General features: G+C 35.6%; 1 pseudogene; it reads right to left on the bottom strand.

Moving 5' to 3' along the window:
- Window positions 1-5,315: 5,315 nt before the first annotated feature.
- On the bottom strand, window positions 5,316-5,415 carry LOC138808167 (U6 spliceosomal RNA; annotated as a pseudogene).
- Between the last annotated feature and the right edge of the window lie 8,894 nt (window positions 5,416-14,309).

Below are 14,309 nucleotides of genomic sequence, written 5' to 3'. Positions count from 1 at the left end.
AAGCCCTGGGTTCGATTCTTTAGCAGCACACAAGCATAAAGAAAAAAGCTGGAATTGACTCTGTGCCTCAAGTGGTAGAGCGCTAGACTGGAGCTGAAGAGCTGAGGGACAGTTTCCAGAGTCCAGGCCCCACTACCGTACCCCTCCCCCCCCAAATAAAGACATCAATACTACCAATTTTTTCTTCACAATTTCTTATGATACTGAAGATTCAATTATAAACTATTAACACTTGAAAATAACTCATTTTCATGGGAGTAGAACACAAAACACAAGATTAATCCTAATCATATTAAAAGACATTTATTTATACTACAAATTCACTCTTATAACTACAAAGATTCTAAAAATAACTGAAGCACAGTGACACAAAAATTATTTAAATGCATCATCTACATTCAGAGGACTGTGCTAATAGAAAACAAAATTATACTAATAATTAGGTTACCCAATTCATTTACATTCTTTTAATCTATTTCTTTTAGTTTCGTAAAAACTGGCTTTTCATAAAATGATCCATAAAAAAGCCTATATACCCATTTACATTTTCAGATCTTAACAATATTTATTTCAGAAATGTTTTTAGCTGTATTTTCAATGAACTAAAATATTACTAAAATATTTAAATAAAATATTACTAAAAACTAATAATTAGGTTACCCAATTCACTTACATACTTTTATTCTATTTCTTTTAGTTTCATAAAAACTGACTTTTCATAAAATGATCCATAAAAAAGCCTATATACCCACTTACATTTTCAGATCTTAACAATATTTATTTCAGGAATGTCTTTAGCTGTATAGTCAATGAACTAAAATATTACTAAAATATTTAAATGGTTTTCAGAAATTGCAAGACTCGCACTGGGATATTATTTATATTGGAAAAGATATTCGAAAAGCCTTATTTGTTAAAGTTGTGATCGTTACTCCCACAAAAGAACTACTAATGAAGAAACATTTGTATGTACAAAACAACTTCAAATGCATCCACAATTTGGAGATGACACATGTTTTTGTTTTTTTTAAATATATATCTAACAAGCATAGCCACAATACTAATTTTCAGTAAATATGATGCGATATTCAAACCTTAAAAATACGGGGTTTATTATCTTAGTGTGAATAGATATGATCTTACAAAGAAAGTTATTTTCAACAGACATCTGGAAAGAGTTTATCCACTTTGAGTTTCCCAGAAAAAAAACAGAGTAATACCTATTTGTTCAAGTTGGTCAAAATCACTCCATGAATATTTCTTAAAAATATAACCAATTTAAGAAGTCAAACACATATTTTGTACTGACAGTCATCTTACAGCAATAAATTACTACCTAATTATATGTGTATCTTTTTGCCTAACATATATTAAGAACTGAAAATGATCTCTTTTATCTAACTTACGTTGTAAATGCTTTGATTATGATTATGTTATTAACAAATAAAATGTACAGAAGGGTGGTTCCACTGAAATGACAGAACAGATCACTGATAAATAAAAAAAACCTTGCAACACAGTTCTTTTCAGCCTCACCCTGTTCATATTGGCAAGCAACATTGCAACAACACACACACACACACAAACACACACACAAATAAACACACATGTGTGCACACGTACACACACATATACATGCATGCCAAATTCAGGGTTTATTGTACAAAAAGTTCAAATAAAATATTAGTGTTTAGGACAAATGATAATTTACCTTATTACAAAATGATACATAATCCAGTCACCATTGAAGTTACATTTCATCTGCCCCTCCACATGTTACCACTTAATTTATTTTAGGTAATTCTTTAACTAATTCATTCCTTCTTTAGTTTAATACTAATACTAGATCTTGAACTCAGGGCCTAGCTCTGTCCCAGAATTTGTTATGTTTTTGTTTTATTTTTCTCAAGTCTAGCATTTTTTTGCTTGTACCACAGCTCCATTTCTAGCTTTCGCTGGTTACTTTCAAACCAGAATCTAATGGACTTTTTTCCTTGGTCTGGTTTCAAACCACAATCATCAGATTTCATCTTTCTGATTAGCTAGGAATAAAGACATGAGCCACCAGTGTGGATCCTACTTTTTCCTATACTTATCTATTGCACATACTTAGATAGCAATTTAATATTGAGAGTATAGAAGCAAGATCTATAGTGATTATATTTTTCTGTCAGAAATTCAAGTTAGTAATGTACTTTTCTTCTTAAGACCACACACAAAAAATAATTAAGAAGAAATCTGATGATGATGATGATGATGATGATGATGATGTGTGTGTGTGTGTGTGTGTGTGTGTGTGTGTCTGTACTGTTGCAATATGTTTCACATATAAGCACTGTGCAGGGGTGTCCAGACATTCACAGTAATTGCGTGAATATCTGCCTAGAGCTACCATCTCATGGACAATGTCTAAGTGTCCACTCTAGGCTTCCCGATGAATAGGGGTATACTCATCGTCATCCCTAGTATTCATAGGAGAGGCCTTTTTGGAATGTAGTCTCCACACTGTAGTAAGCGGCAAGAAAAGCACTCTACCACTGAGCCATTTTCGAAGCCAAAGGATTAAGATTCTTGTTTGTAATTTGGTCAAAGCTATGTCCCTTTATGTACGCTACTAAAAATCTATTTACTAATTTCAAGTAAATACATAAATTCTATTTCCATCTCTTTTAACAAATAAAAAATAAAATTGTTTGCTTTGTAAATGGATCAGAAGAATGGAATTTTTGGCTAGCTAGGTCATTGCACATCTGTATCTCTCTTGCTCTCTCTCTTTCGTGATTCTCATAGACAATATGGTTGCTCCATAATTATCCTAATTTATTTTGCTTTTATATTTTTGGTTGCATCATTTCACTTTCTGCTCTATCATTTCCCAAATCAGCACACATAAACAGAACAACAGAAGTGGTTCTGTGGCTCATGTGGTAGAGCACTTGCCTTGATTTGAAGAGCTCAAGGACGGTGCCCAAGCCCAGAGTACAGGCCCCACAACTAATTTTTTAAAAAAAGAATCTAAATCCTTGATAATTCTTGGAACAGATCTGACTGAAATCAGTTGAATCACAATTTTCCTGCACAATGAAAGGAAAGGTCCAGGCTAGGAAAGCAGCTAGAGAAGGCAAGCAGATTGTATGTGTGACAAAACTTTGTGGAAAATGGTACAGAGGATTACTTACTGGAGATCCACTTGCACTGAAAGCATGATGCTGAACTATTGTTTGCTGATTCTGAACTATTGCTTTGATCATTATATTCTCCAAGAAGAAAAAATGAAATATAATTGATATCAAAGGACTACTAATACATGTGGTCTCCTCATTAAGCATCTTCAATCATCAAAATCACCTGAAGACAATAGATAGGCCTACTTTTTTTTTTGTCCGGTCTTGGGGCCTGAACTCTGGCCTGGGCATTGTCCCTCAGCTCTTCAGCTCAAGGCTAGCGCTCTACCACTTGAGCCACACCGCCACTTCCGACTTTTTTCTTTTTGCTTATGTGGTGCTGAGGAATCGAACCCAGGCCCTCTGGCATGCAAGGCAAGCGCTCTACCACTGAGCCACCTTCCCAGCCCAGGCCTACTTTTTTAGATGGAAACAAGTGTTTTTAAAAAAACAAGAATTTAGGTAGTCATACAAAGGACTACTATTTTACTACTGAATTATACATTTTTTTCTAATGTTGGTTACCAATAAATAATGGATCTATTAGAAAGCTGTTAAAGCTCATATAATGAATAGTAATTTCTCTTACACTATATTTTGGTATTTCCCAAATCATTTACGTAGTAGGCTTTGTTTCTTATTTTCTCCTTCCTAGAATAAGCTGCACATGAAGACACCACTGGCCCTCATTTTCAGTCTGTGCATTTGAATACGGAGGAAAATCTTTCCTCTGCTCTCTATCAATTCACTACTCTCCAGTTAGAATAATTTAAAATAGTAAAAATGGAAAAAGAGAAAATAAATCACGGTGAAAAAACATGCAGAAAATTCACCGGATTTTTCTGACCATTTCAACCAACGTGAACTATTGGGGAAATACATGGACACCTCATTCCCACATTCAAAGTCTCTGGTTAGGCAATTCTGATGAAGACAAGGAACAAGATGAAAACGTGAGGAAGGTATCAATTGCAAGAACATAATGGAGAAGAAACCATGCAAATTTCTTCTTTGGGATGCTGAAATTAATCGGCTTACTACAGTGCCGAGACTACTTGCCAAAAAGGCCACTCATATGTATACTAGAAATGAGGTAAGTATATCCCTCTTCATCGGGAAGCCTAGAGTGGACATTTAGACATTGTCCATGAGTTGGTAGCTCAAGGCAGATATTCATGCAAGAATTCTGAATGGCTTGGCACCACTGCACAGTGAGTATATGTGGAATAATACCAGAATTGATTCTTTCGTACTTAATCATGATGCAGATACTAATCCCCAAACTAAGGGCCTCTTGACCCCCTTAAATATTGTTTCTTGGGATAGAAATAGCAAAGATACGCTGTATCTCCTTCTGTTGAAACATGATATCAAACCGGGATTGAAGAACAACTTGGAAGAAATTGCATTTGATATTGCCAAAAGCACAAGTATGTATCACTACCTATTTGAAGTTGTGGAAGGCTGTACAAATTGTTCTTCTACGTAGTAATGGTTTGGTTAAGTTTCTTAAATTTCAAAAGTGCCAGTCCATCCTTTGTGGCCCAACAAAATATTTTCATGATACAAAACAACAGCAATATCTTAATTTAAAAATTTATGGATTCCATGGTATTCTTCCACGTGAATTGCCTGACTTTGATGTCAAAATGTATTCAAGAGTTGTTTGTATGCATTTATAATGATTTCTGCAGAGTTTGTGATTTTTTTAATTTTATCTTATCTGTTGAAAAGAATAGTATAGAAATTAAAGATATTCCTGGTGCTTGTCTGAAAAAAGTATCTATGTTTGTATAAAGTCCATAATCTATTTCATTGTCTTCTAGATATAATACTTTGAAGTCTACGTTTTTTTATAAAATATAGGTTCATTAATAAATGTGTCCTTTCAGATTACATTCCATATAGGAAAAGTTTAAGATTCCTTTTTCCTAAGTCCTTATATTATTTTATTTCTTTGGGATTAAAAGATAATGTTATCTAATTTCAAGTTTTGTAAAGGTTATGCTATGTAAGGGCCTTTGAAAGTGAAGGTTTAGTACACTGATGTCAAACTAACCTTTAATTCTATGAATTACAGGTTATGTTACGCTTGTATTTTTGTAATCAACTTTTTCAAAACTGTTTTTCATTTCTTGCATTTTAAGAATGAAAAATATGGAATAATTCACAAATTTTCATACCATCCCTGTGCAAGTGCTATGTTAATCTCTGTATTGTTGTAATTTGTGTAGACTTGCTGCTGAAGCATGGAATATCCTCTTAATTTAAGTAGTTAACAATGTAACCTTTATACAGGCATATATCCTTGGTTGCCTATTTGTAACAAGGAACCTTTATTGTTCCTAAATATGCTATTGATCTTATTTCTATAAATTTCTATGTATAGTGGAAAAAATTTATATTGTTTGGTCGATTGCTCACATTTGCCATTTTTTGTCAATGACTATTTTGTCGTTTTCATTTTAAATTTGACCATATTTTGAAGCCTTTATAGCTAAGTCCAAAGGTAATGGCTTTTCAAGTACTTATTTATCAACTGAGTTAGCTTTGTGGAGCTAATGGATTCAAAGTAAGCCTTGCTTAAAAGCTACTTCTAAACTTCTGCAGGTTAAAATTTCTTAAATGAGGTCTCAGTGGTACAAATGTCTTTCTGACCCTTTACCCTTCTTCCATGTAGGAACAGACCAACCAGAATATCTTACCCTGACAGCATAGATTGTCTTACTGGAACAAAAATAATCTTAGTTACAAGGGTTCATAGAGAGATGAACACTTCAGCCCTAATTGTTCAGAATAGAAGGTATTTTATCAAAATATAATTGTTAATTATTCCTATTATTTCAAAAGTAGCTAAAGCCAAGAAGGTGAAAAAATGTTCATATTCATGTTTACCTAATATCCTGGCCTGTCTACCATCCAACCAGGCAGGAACTTATACTAGTGACTTTCTATCACCAAATATTTCCATAGCTCCTGGAGAAGTCCATATGTTTTTCCTCGATATTAGGCCTTAAATTGGTAATGTTTTAATCAAAGTGTTTCCTCTTGCCTCCAGGCTGTAAATTTACAAATGGTAAAGTTTTAGGTCTAACTCTACCAAAAACTGAGGTAGAGATAATGGAATAATACTTTAAAACAGAGTTGCCTTTGATACCCTAACCACAACGGAACATTGCTTAACAATGTCTTATATTATATATACTTATATATTTTATATTTATATTTGCTGATCTTAAATTTCACACAGTGAATCTTACTAGAATTCATTGATAATTTGACAAATAAATTGAAAATTATTCCCATAAATAGATTGGAACATAAATAATTAGGTTTACAATATATATTAGAATATAAAAAGTATCAATGCAATGTCTTCGGTATAAACTTGTGATACCTTCTAAGTGTTCTTGGTCTTCTGAATTCACATAGTAAAAAAAAAAAGCAGTATTGTTTTCCTCTAAGCTAGAAGAGATGTTACACTGCTGATATGTTTATTGTGTTAACTCGCTAGTCCCAAAGTTTTTTTCCATATTTCTGAAGCGTTCTTATTGATTATACACAAATTTGGCTGATATGATGCCTAAAAGCTATTATTCTTCTGCAGTACCCATGGGTCTGAGGATATCAGGTCCCAGTTACCTGCATCATCAGATAACATGGGCAAACCTTCTCACCCTGGCCCATGCAACATGCTAAGAGAAAGTAATTGAAGACCCATCTCAATTTCTTATTTCCTATAATATTTCAGTGCCCCAATTCCTTGCAGGAATTAGCAGTAAGGAATTGTGAAATGTAAGGCAACTTAAAATGAAAGATGAGCTCACAAAATATGACAGAAAGTACTGTAGTTCAAACTTTCAATTTACAGATGACCAGGCCATATGAGTAAACAAAATCCCAAATGTCACAAGATTATTTTTAATACGCCTCTCCTAATGATGAATGGAAGATTTCAGTCCAGCATAAGTAGGCCAAAAAATAATTCCTGAATGTTAGATCCATAATTGTTCTACCAAGGCTAGGAAAACTTGACTTAGAGTTCAAATATAATTTCAAAAAACATTAATTGAGAAGACCCTTAGTACTTCAAAACACTGGTACTTCAGTAAAACTTGGTTCTGTTGTCTAAAAATGTTGTCATTCTCAAACCAATGATAACCTACATTTAATCTCTTGAAAGTATATTCCTTTTCAAATAAACTTTTTAAAATCATATTCACCAAAATAACACTTGACAAGTAGATAATAGTGACATTAAGTTTTTCAAGTGTAGGAATCAAGTTACAATAGAGTTGATTTGTTTACCCAGCACTAATGCCAAATAAGTTCAACCATTCATTAAAGTGTAGAAATAGTATCTCCCACCATTTGCAATGTTCAGTAGGTGCCTTCCAGAAATGTGTTAAATACATCAGCCTCCCATAATTCAAACCCAAATATTAGCTAATAAAGTAAATTTCATCATATAAAAAGGTACATTTTAAAAAGTCACTAATAGTTGCCTTATCATGTGTTGCCTTATCATATATTTTCCGTATCTGTCTAACATAGTAAGAAATAAGACTTTAAGTCTTGAATATGGGTACTGATCAGAGATGTGACAAACATAAAATCTGTCTTCTATTTCTATCATATTCCTCTACAGTAGTAAATTTTAGTTTTCTTCTTTTTCCAAAACTTATAGGTAGTAGAAAATATCATCCCATGTACAATAAAATAATCACACACCATTGTACAAAGTGATTTATAAAAACTGGTAGTTAGCTATAAATTCTAAGTGATTTTTAAACTTTCTTGTTGACTAAAGATTAATCTTCCAAAACGATGAGAATAAAATCATGTCTAGGTGCTTCATGTCTCCCGTCTTGCAAATTGTTATTGCAGATGAATGAATTATGGAAATATAAGCTGACATCATTTCAAGTATATGTGGGATTGAAACTCCATGGAGTGTATATAAACCTTTCAAAGTATTAACAGACAGTTTAACAGAACGACTAACAGGAAGTTGAAACCAGAAAGGAATAATAGTAAAGACATAAAATGAATGAAAAATGGAACAAGGGGCAAGTACAGCTAGAATACTCAATGTACACATGTAATAAAGGAAGTCCTAAATCTGCAATAAATCTTGGAGAAAGGGTTGGTTGAGAATCATAGAAGGAGTGACTCTGATCCAGGAGCACTGGACAATTAGGTGGAAATATTTAATTGTTACACAAATGCACAACCTTTTGAAATTCAGTTAAAAACACAACTACAAACAAAAACACACAAAAATCACAACCAAACAGCAATCCCTAGAGAGTATGTATAAGAGCTCACAAAATTTTAAGCAGTTAATGAAGGGCAGTCATGGGAAAAGCAAACAAACTGTTCAAAGAGGGCAGTTTGGGGTATGGGAGAATTTTGAACAGATTTAAATAGATTGTCAAATGTTATAAATCATCTATATCTACTGCAAATATTTTCTTCTATGAGTATTCTTTTTTTTAAGGGTGGGTCCAGTCGTGGGGCCTGAACTCTGGGCCTGGGCGCTGTCCCTCAGCTCTTCAGCTCAAGGCTAACGATCTACCACTTGAGCCACAGCTCCACTCCCGGCTATTTTCTTTTTGCTTATGTGATGCTGAGGAATCGAAGCTTGTGAAGATAGAATGGAAGAAACAAGGTCAAGAACCCATTACACCACTGGAGAGAAAACAGTCCTCTATGGTTTTTCTCATCTTTCTTCACTACTCTTTCCTCATACTTTTATTTAAATCAAGTGATTTTGAATTACATCTTCCCTTCTTTTTCAGAGAATTACTGTTTAGTAATTAAATGTCAATTCACAAATTTTGATGTCTTTTTTCAAAAGAACTTTGAATTTAAATTCCATTGCAACCTTGTTTCACACAGTGAGAGTATATTTCCTGGGTAAGGACAATTCTCAAGGGAATCTACAGGATTTACAGCAAGTTTTGTGAGTCTTGTTTGTTTACTGTGGAAATGAGCCATATTCACCCACATTGCTCCCTCTCAGCTAAGTCTCCACGGATTTCTTTGCATGAAAGCCTATTTTCCCAAACAATTTTAAATGCTCTTAATAGGCTAAGTTGTTAAAAAGTTGGAACAATTATAATTTACCTGTCATAAATTTTAAAAGTCTTTTGAAATTCCTTTATCAGAATCATGAATTCACCAATCATAATCCCGCTTTTACCATCAAAAAGAGTTAACATGTTGTTTTCATGATATAGTATCCATGAAACTACCATTTTCCAGTGCCTTTGTTATGCATATATATGACCATATAAGCTGATACTGAGCAAAATGAACTCCAAGATATGGAAAGAGAAATATTTATTTGCGGTTGTTGTTTTTGATGTACTATGTGATTTTTATTTTCTTTGAGATTTTCCCCTATGGTTTATCCTCTGCTGTGTTTGATTTTGGTACCCTGTGTATTTTGTATACATTTACCTTAATTAGGGAAGGGAACAGGAACAAAAAAAAATGGTGAGGCAAAGGAAAAAGAGCAAACCAATGAAATAGCAATTTTCACAAAACAATAAGTTGGAAATGGACATTTCAACGTCTGAGGGGTATTGTGATGAAGGAAAAAACTGTGAGAAAAATGAGAGAGGGGATAACAAGTTTGAAAAGTTATGTATTCAGTACCTTCCAATGGCTGTAACCCCAGTGCACATCACTTTCACATTAAAATTAAATTTAAAAAATAAGCTGATGAAATAAAATTTCACTGTTTTGATATAGTAAATATTATTCTTTATGTAGTAACTTTTTAAAAATCAGTATTATTTGGCATCTAATTTGAATTAATTACCTCTTCTTTATCAGAGGGTCATCAACTTGAATGATATCCAACTAGACAATTTTTTCACAATTTACTTGCCAATATTTTGGAAATAGAATAAATTTAGTACTTTCTTATACTAAAACAGAAAACAGTTTAATTCTATGGAAACCCATAACTTTTAAAAGTAAATAAGTTGTTAAGAGGACAGAATGTATGTGTTCTTCAAAATTCCTATGACTAATAACTACTCATTTTCAAATTCTGAATATTCCATACCTGAGAGATTCACAATATACCTGTTTGCATGTTACGTAATTCTGCAATAGATGCATTTTCCAATGGGGTGTTACAGACTGAGAAGTGAACAGAAAAAGAGCCACATTCTGATAAAGGATAAAACTATGAAACATGTTATAATTAATTCTTCAAGAGTAAGCAGTTGTTTGTCAGATTAAGCTATTATTTCATGACCGTCAATCACAAGATTTAGGTCATAAAGTCATCCTAGCCCACCAGTTTCCAATTTGTAGGGGGCATCTCAAAATTCCCTTAATTCACATCAAGAATAGATTATCTCCATTCTGAAAATACACTGCATCTCTGCTAATGTGATGCCCTCCGTGTTCTGGAAAGAACAACACTATAAACTGGGTTGCATCATTTTTCCTCCACTGGTATTCTTGCAAATATTATTTATATTTATACTTTTTTAAATATCATAGATAATCAGGATGCTAAGATTGTAAGATTACAGTTAAAAGCCTGTGAAGACGCAGGGTCTATGTTGAAGGGGCAGAATGATGCAGGCTCCGGCCTCAGGATTATCTGAGGACTGTGTTTGAGTATTAGGAAAGCTCTTGGTATGCCGGGCTAGAGAGGGAAAATGTTCTCTCTCCCTATCTCAAAACACATGCCACAGACTCCTGGGAGCTGAGGAAGTAGCTCTTCTGATTGCTTAAGCATAGTTGAACAGCTGGTCAAGCATTTTCCTGAGATTGGAGAAGTGGTTTGAGCTTGCTCTAAAATAGTTTAGATAATAATATACCAAGACAGGGCTGGGAAGGTGGCTCACTGGTAGAGTGCTTGCCTTGCATGCTTGAGGCCCTACATTCGATTCCTCAGCACCACATAAGCAAAAAGAAAAAAGCCGGAAGTGGTGATGTCGCTCCACTGGTAGAGCTCTAGCCTTGAGCTGAAGAGCTGAGGGACAGCGCCCAGGCCCAGAGTTAAGGCCCCATGATCAGACCCCCCAAAAATAATAATATACCAAGGCATGTATCTGTTGAAATTTTTGTGTTAATGTCTTCTGACCAAATATTGTCAAAGATCATGCTTTCTTGTCTTTAAATACCCACTAACAATAAAGCATACCATGCAGTGGCAATAGCTGTATGCACTCTGCCTCCCCAGTGTCCTGGTGATTTCTTTACCCTTACCCAGGGACCCCAAGGCACTAGATGATACAACTGGCACCCAAACAGGGACCCTTCATTGTTGAATTCAGGAAGGGATATTCAGGTAAGTACTTTTAATTACAGGGTGATAGGACAAGTTAAATCTACTCCGTACTTACATATGCTTAAACATTTACTTGCTGCTTTTGGTCTAAATATTTCTTCTTCTGACATAGTAATGTGTATTAATGTAGTTAGGGAATGGAATCCTTGGTTCCCCGATGAAGGAACATTAGATGTTGATAATTGGAAATGAGTAAAGAATAATGTAGAAAGAGCTGTTCGAGAAGGGGAAATGATTCCTTTTAGATTTTGGTCCATTTGGGCTATTTTACATACCCTTTTTAAAGCTTTGAATGAGGAAAGATTAATAGCAGACTTAAAGAAAGAGGCCACGCCTTCTATTGTAGGTTTACAATTGGAATCTGAGGTTGAGGACACAATAGATAGGATGCATTGCAATTAACAGAGAAAAAACAAAAGGTAAAAAAGGCTGAAAAGGAACAAACTGAAAGTGTAAATAAAATGTCTGAGCAAATGGAATTGATTTTATCAAAATTACAACATATGGAGTTGGAAATTAGCAGAGTGAAAGGACAACCTGAAAATGTGAAAGTAAAGCAGCCTTCGGATCCTTCACTTGCCGATGCAATTTTTACAGCATTACTCCCTCACAAAAAAGAGGGCTCAGACCGTGAGTTTGATGATGAAATGCCTATTTTTTTCTTATCCTGTAATTCGACCACCCCCTATGAATGGTATATCTCAACCAGCCAGATATGAAGGTGCTGCTGTTGATGATATTGGTAAACTTAAGAAGGCAGTGATGGTGTATGGTCCTTGTAAGGTCAGCTCCAGGATGGCGAGAAAACTCCACCCTCCTTGCAGCAAAGTCTCCACACAGTACCTGCATTACCTAGGCAACTGGGACACCTGGAAGAGGTCACATCTGCATCCACTGAGGTCACATCTGAATTTGATGTGGCCACACCTCCTCTGACCATACCCTAGATAAGGCCTAGCCCAGGCCCAGAGGCACTCTCCCGCTGCTCTTTTCTAGCTCTCTCACTGTTCTTTCCTAGCTCTCTGCTCTCTCTCTCTGTTCTCACTGTTCTTTTCTACCTCTCTGTTCTCTCTCTGCTCTCCCAGTGTTCTTTTCTAGCTCTCTCTACTCTCTCGCTGCTCTTTCCTAGCTCTCTCTCTTCTCTTTCTTTCCTCTCTTTCTTTCTTCTCTCTTTCCCGGGTCTCTTTAGGCCTTTCCGAGCCATGTGGAGTGCCAACCTTGCCTGGTCCCAGCGGGTCTACTGAATAAATCTACCCCTTACCTGAATACCACGTGTGTGGTGCTATTCTTACTCAGGTACCTTTTTTTAAAAACCTAACATAAATGGTGGCATGACTTGGATAAAGGGCTTAAAGTCAGGATAGTTGGGATTTCTCTGTTTTTTTCCCCCTCTTTTTACTTTTTCTGTTTGTTTTTCCCTGTTTGCTCTGAGGAATACCCGCAGTTCTGATGGCCTTTTGCGAACCCATCTGTCTGCTGAAGACACAGCGCATTGATACCATTGCTGGCCTTCACATCCACGTCCACACCACTTCTCTACTGTGGTGAGTGACACTACTCTATGATTCTCTGTTGCTCTCTCTAGAGGGCTCTGGGGGAAGTTGGGATGCCGCTTCTGCCTCGTCAGCTCTCCTTCACTCACCTGACTGACTCTCCTACTCATTAATGGGGTGCTGCAAATCACGCCTGAGCCGTGAAACCCCATTGAAATGTCTCCTGTGCTCCCTGGAAAGCTACAGCGCCTCATTTTTATGCCATTCTCAGATGTAGACAGTTTTTGCTACTGCAATGGTAAATGGTCAGAATTCTGTTTATTTTCAGGCTCTCTTTGTTCTCTCTCGGCCATTCATGTCAACTTTCCCTATCTCTCCCTTTCTTTTTTCTACATTTTGGCTGTGCCCTGAAGAGTCAGATGCAGGCTGGGTCCCAGGGACCTCTTCTAGGTTCTCTCTCAAAGGCTAGCCAATTGTAGTCTTGGTCTATTTGTTCAGGGTGTCTTTGCATTTTGTTTTTTTTTTTCAGAAATTCGCCATCTTGGCCACATGGTGGCTTAAGGATTTGGCCCCATCTGGCCCTAAACCTTCCATCCAAACTTACTATTCCATTCTGCTATTCTAAGGTGCCTTGCTAACAATTTGCTTTTTTCACAGGCCCTGGTAACTAAGGCCCAACCATGTGATGTGCTTTGCTAGCAAAGATGTCTAAACATTGTTGTCAAAATTTTAGGTTTTGAGTTTTGCCTTTTTTGTTTTGTGTTGTATATTCTACTGACTACATGGATTTAAAATACTGGGCATATCTGTGGTAAAATTCTCATCACATATAATGAGTTTTGTCTTTTCAGAATATTTGTTGGCAATTCTTGATAAGCCTTTTTGTTTTGTGTTGTGTATTCTACTGACTACATGGTTCTAAAATACTAGGCATATCTGTGCTGAAATTCTCATCACAGCTAATGAGTTCTGTCATTTCAGAATATTTGTCGGTCAATTCTTGATAAGAACCAGGTAAGCTCTACTTATTCTACTTGATCTCCTTGTTGCTTTAATTGGAAATAATAAAGGGGTTTTGTGGCAAAGACTGCAGTTCAAAGACAGCCCGGGCTGAAAAATCCCTAAGACTCCATCTCCCAACTAACCTGCAAAGAGCCCGGCTGCAAGCATGGCTCAAGACTCTTATCTCTAAGCAGCCAAACACTGGAAGTGCTATTTTAACTCAAAGTTGTAGAGTACTAGCCTTGAGAAAAAGTGCTCACAGACCATGCCCAGCCCTTGAGTTCAAACCTCCTTGAATACCAACTGGGACAAGCCATCCCAGCAATGAGC

The sequence above is a fragment of the Dipodomys merriami genome, unplaced genomic scaffold (genome assembly GCF_024711535.1).
Source record: "Dipodomys merriami isolate MVZ:Mamm:240054 unplaced genomic scaffold, mDipMer1.0.p SCAF_444, whole genome shotgun sequence".
NCBI lineage: Eukaryota > Metazoa > Chordata > Mammalia > Rodentia > Heteromyidae > Dipodomys > Dipodomys merriami.
This window is presented reverse-complemented; position numbering and strand designations above follow the sequence as displayed.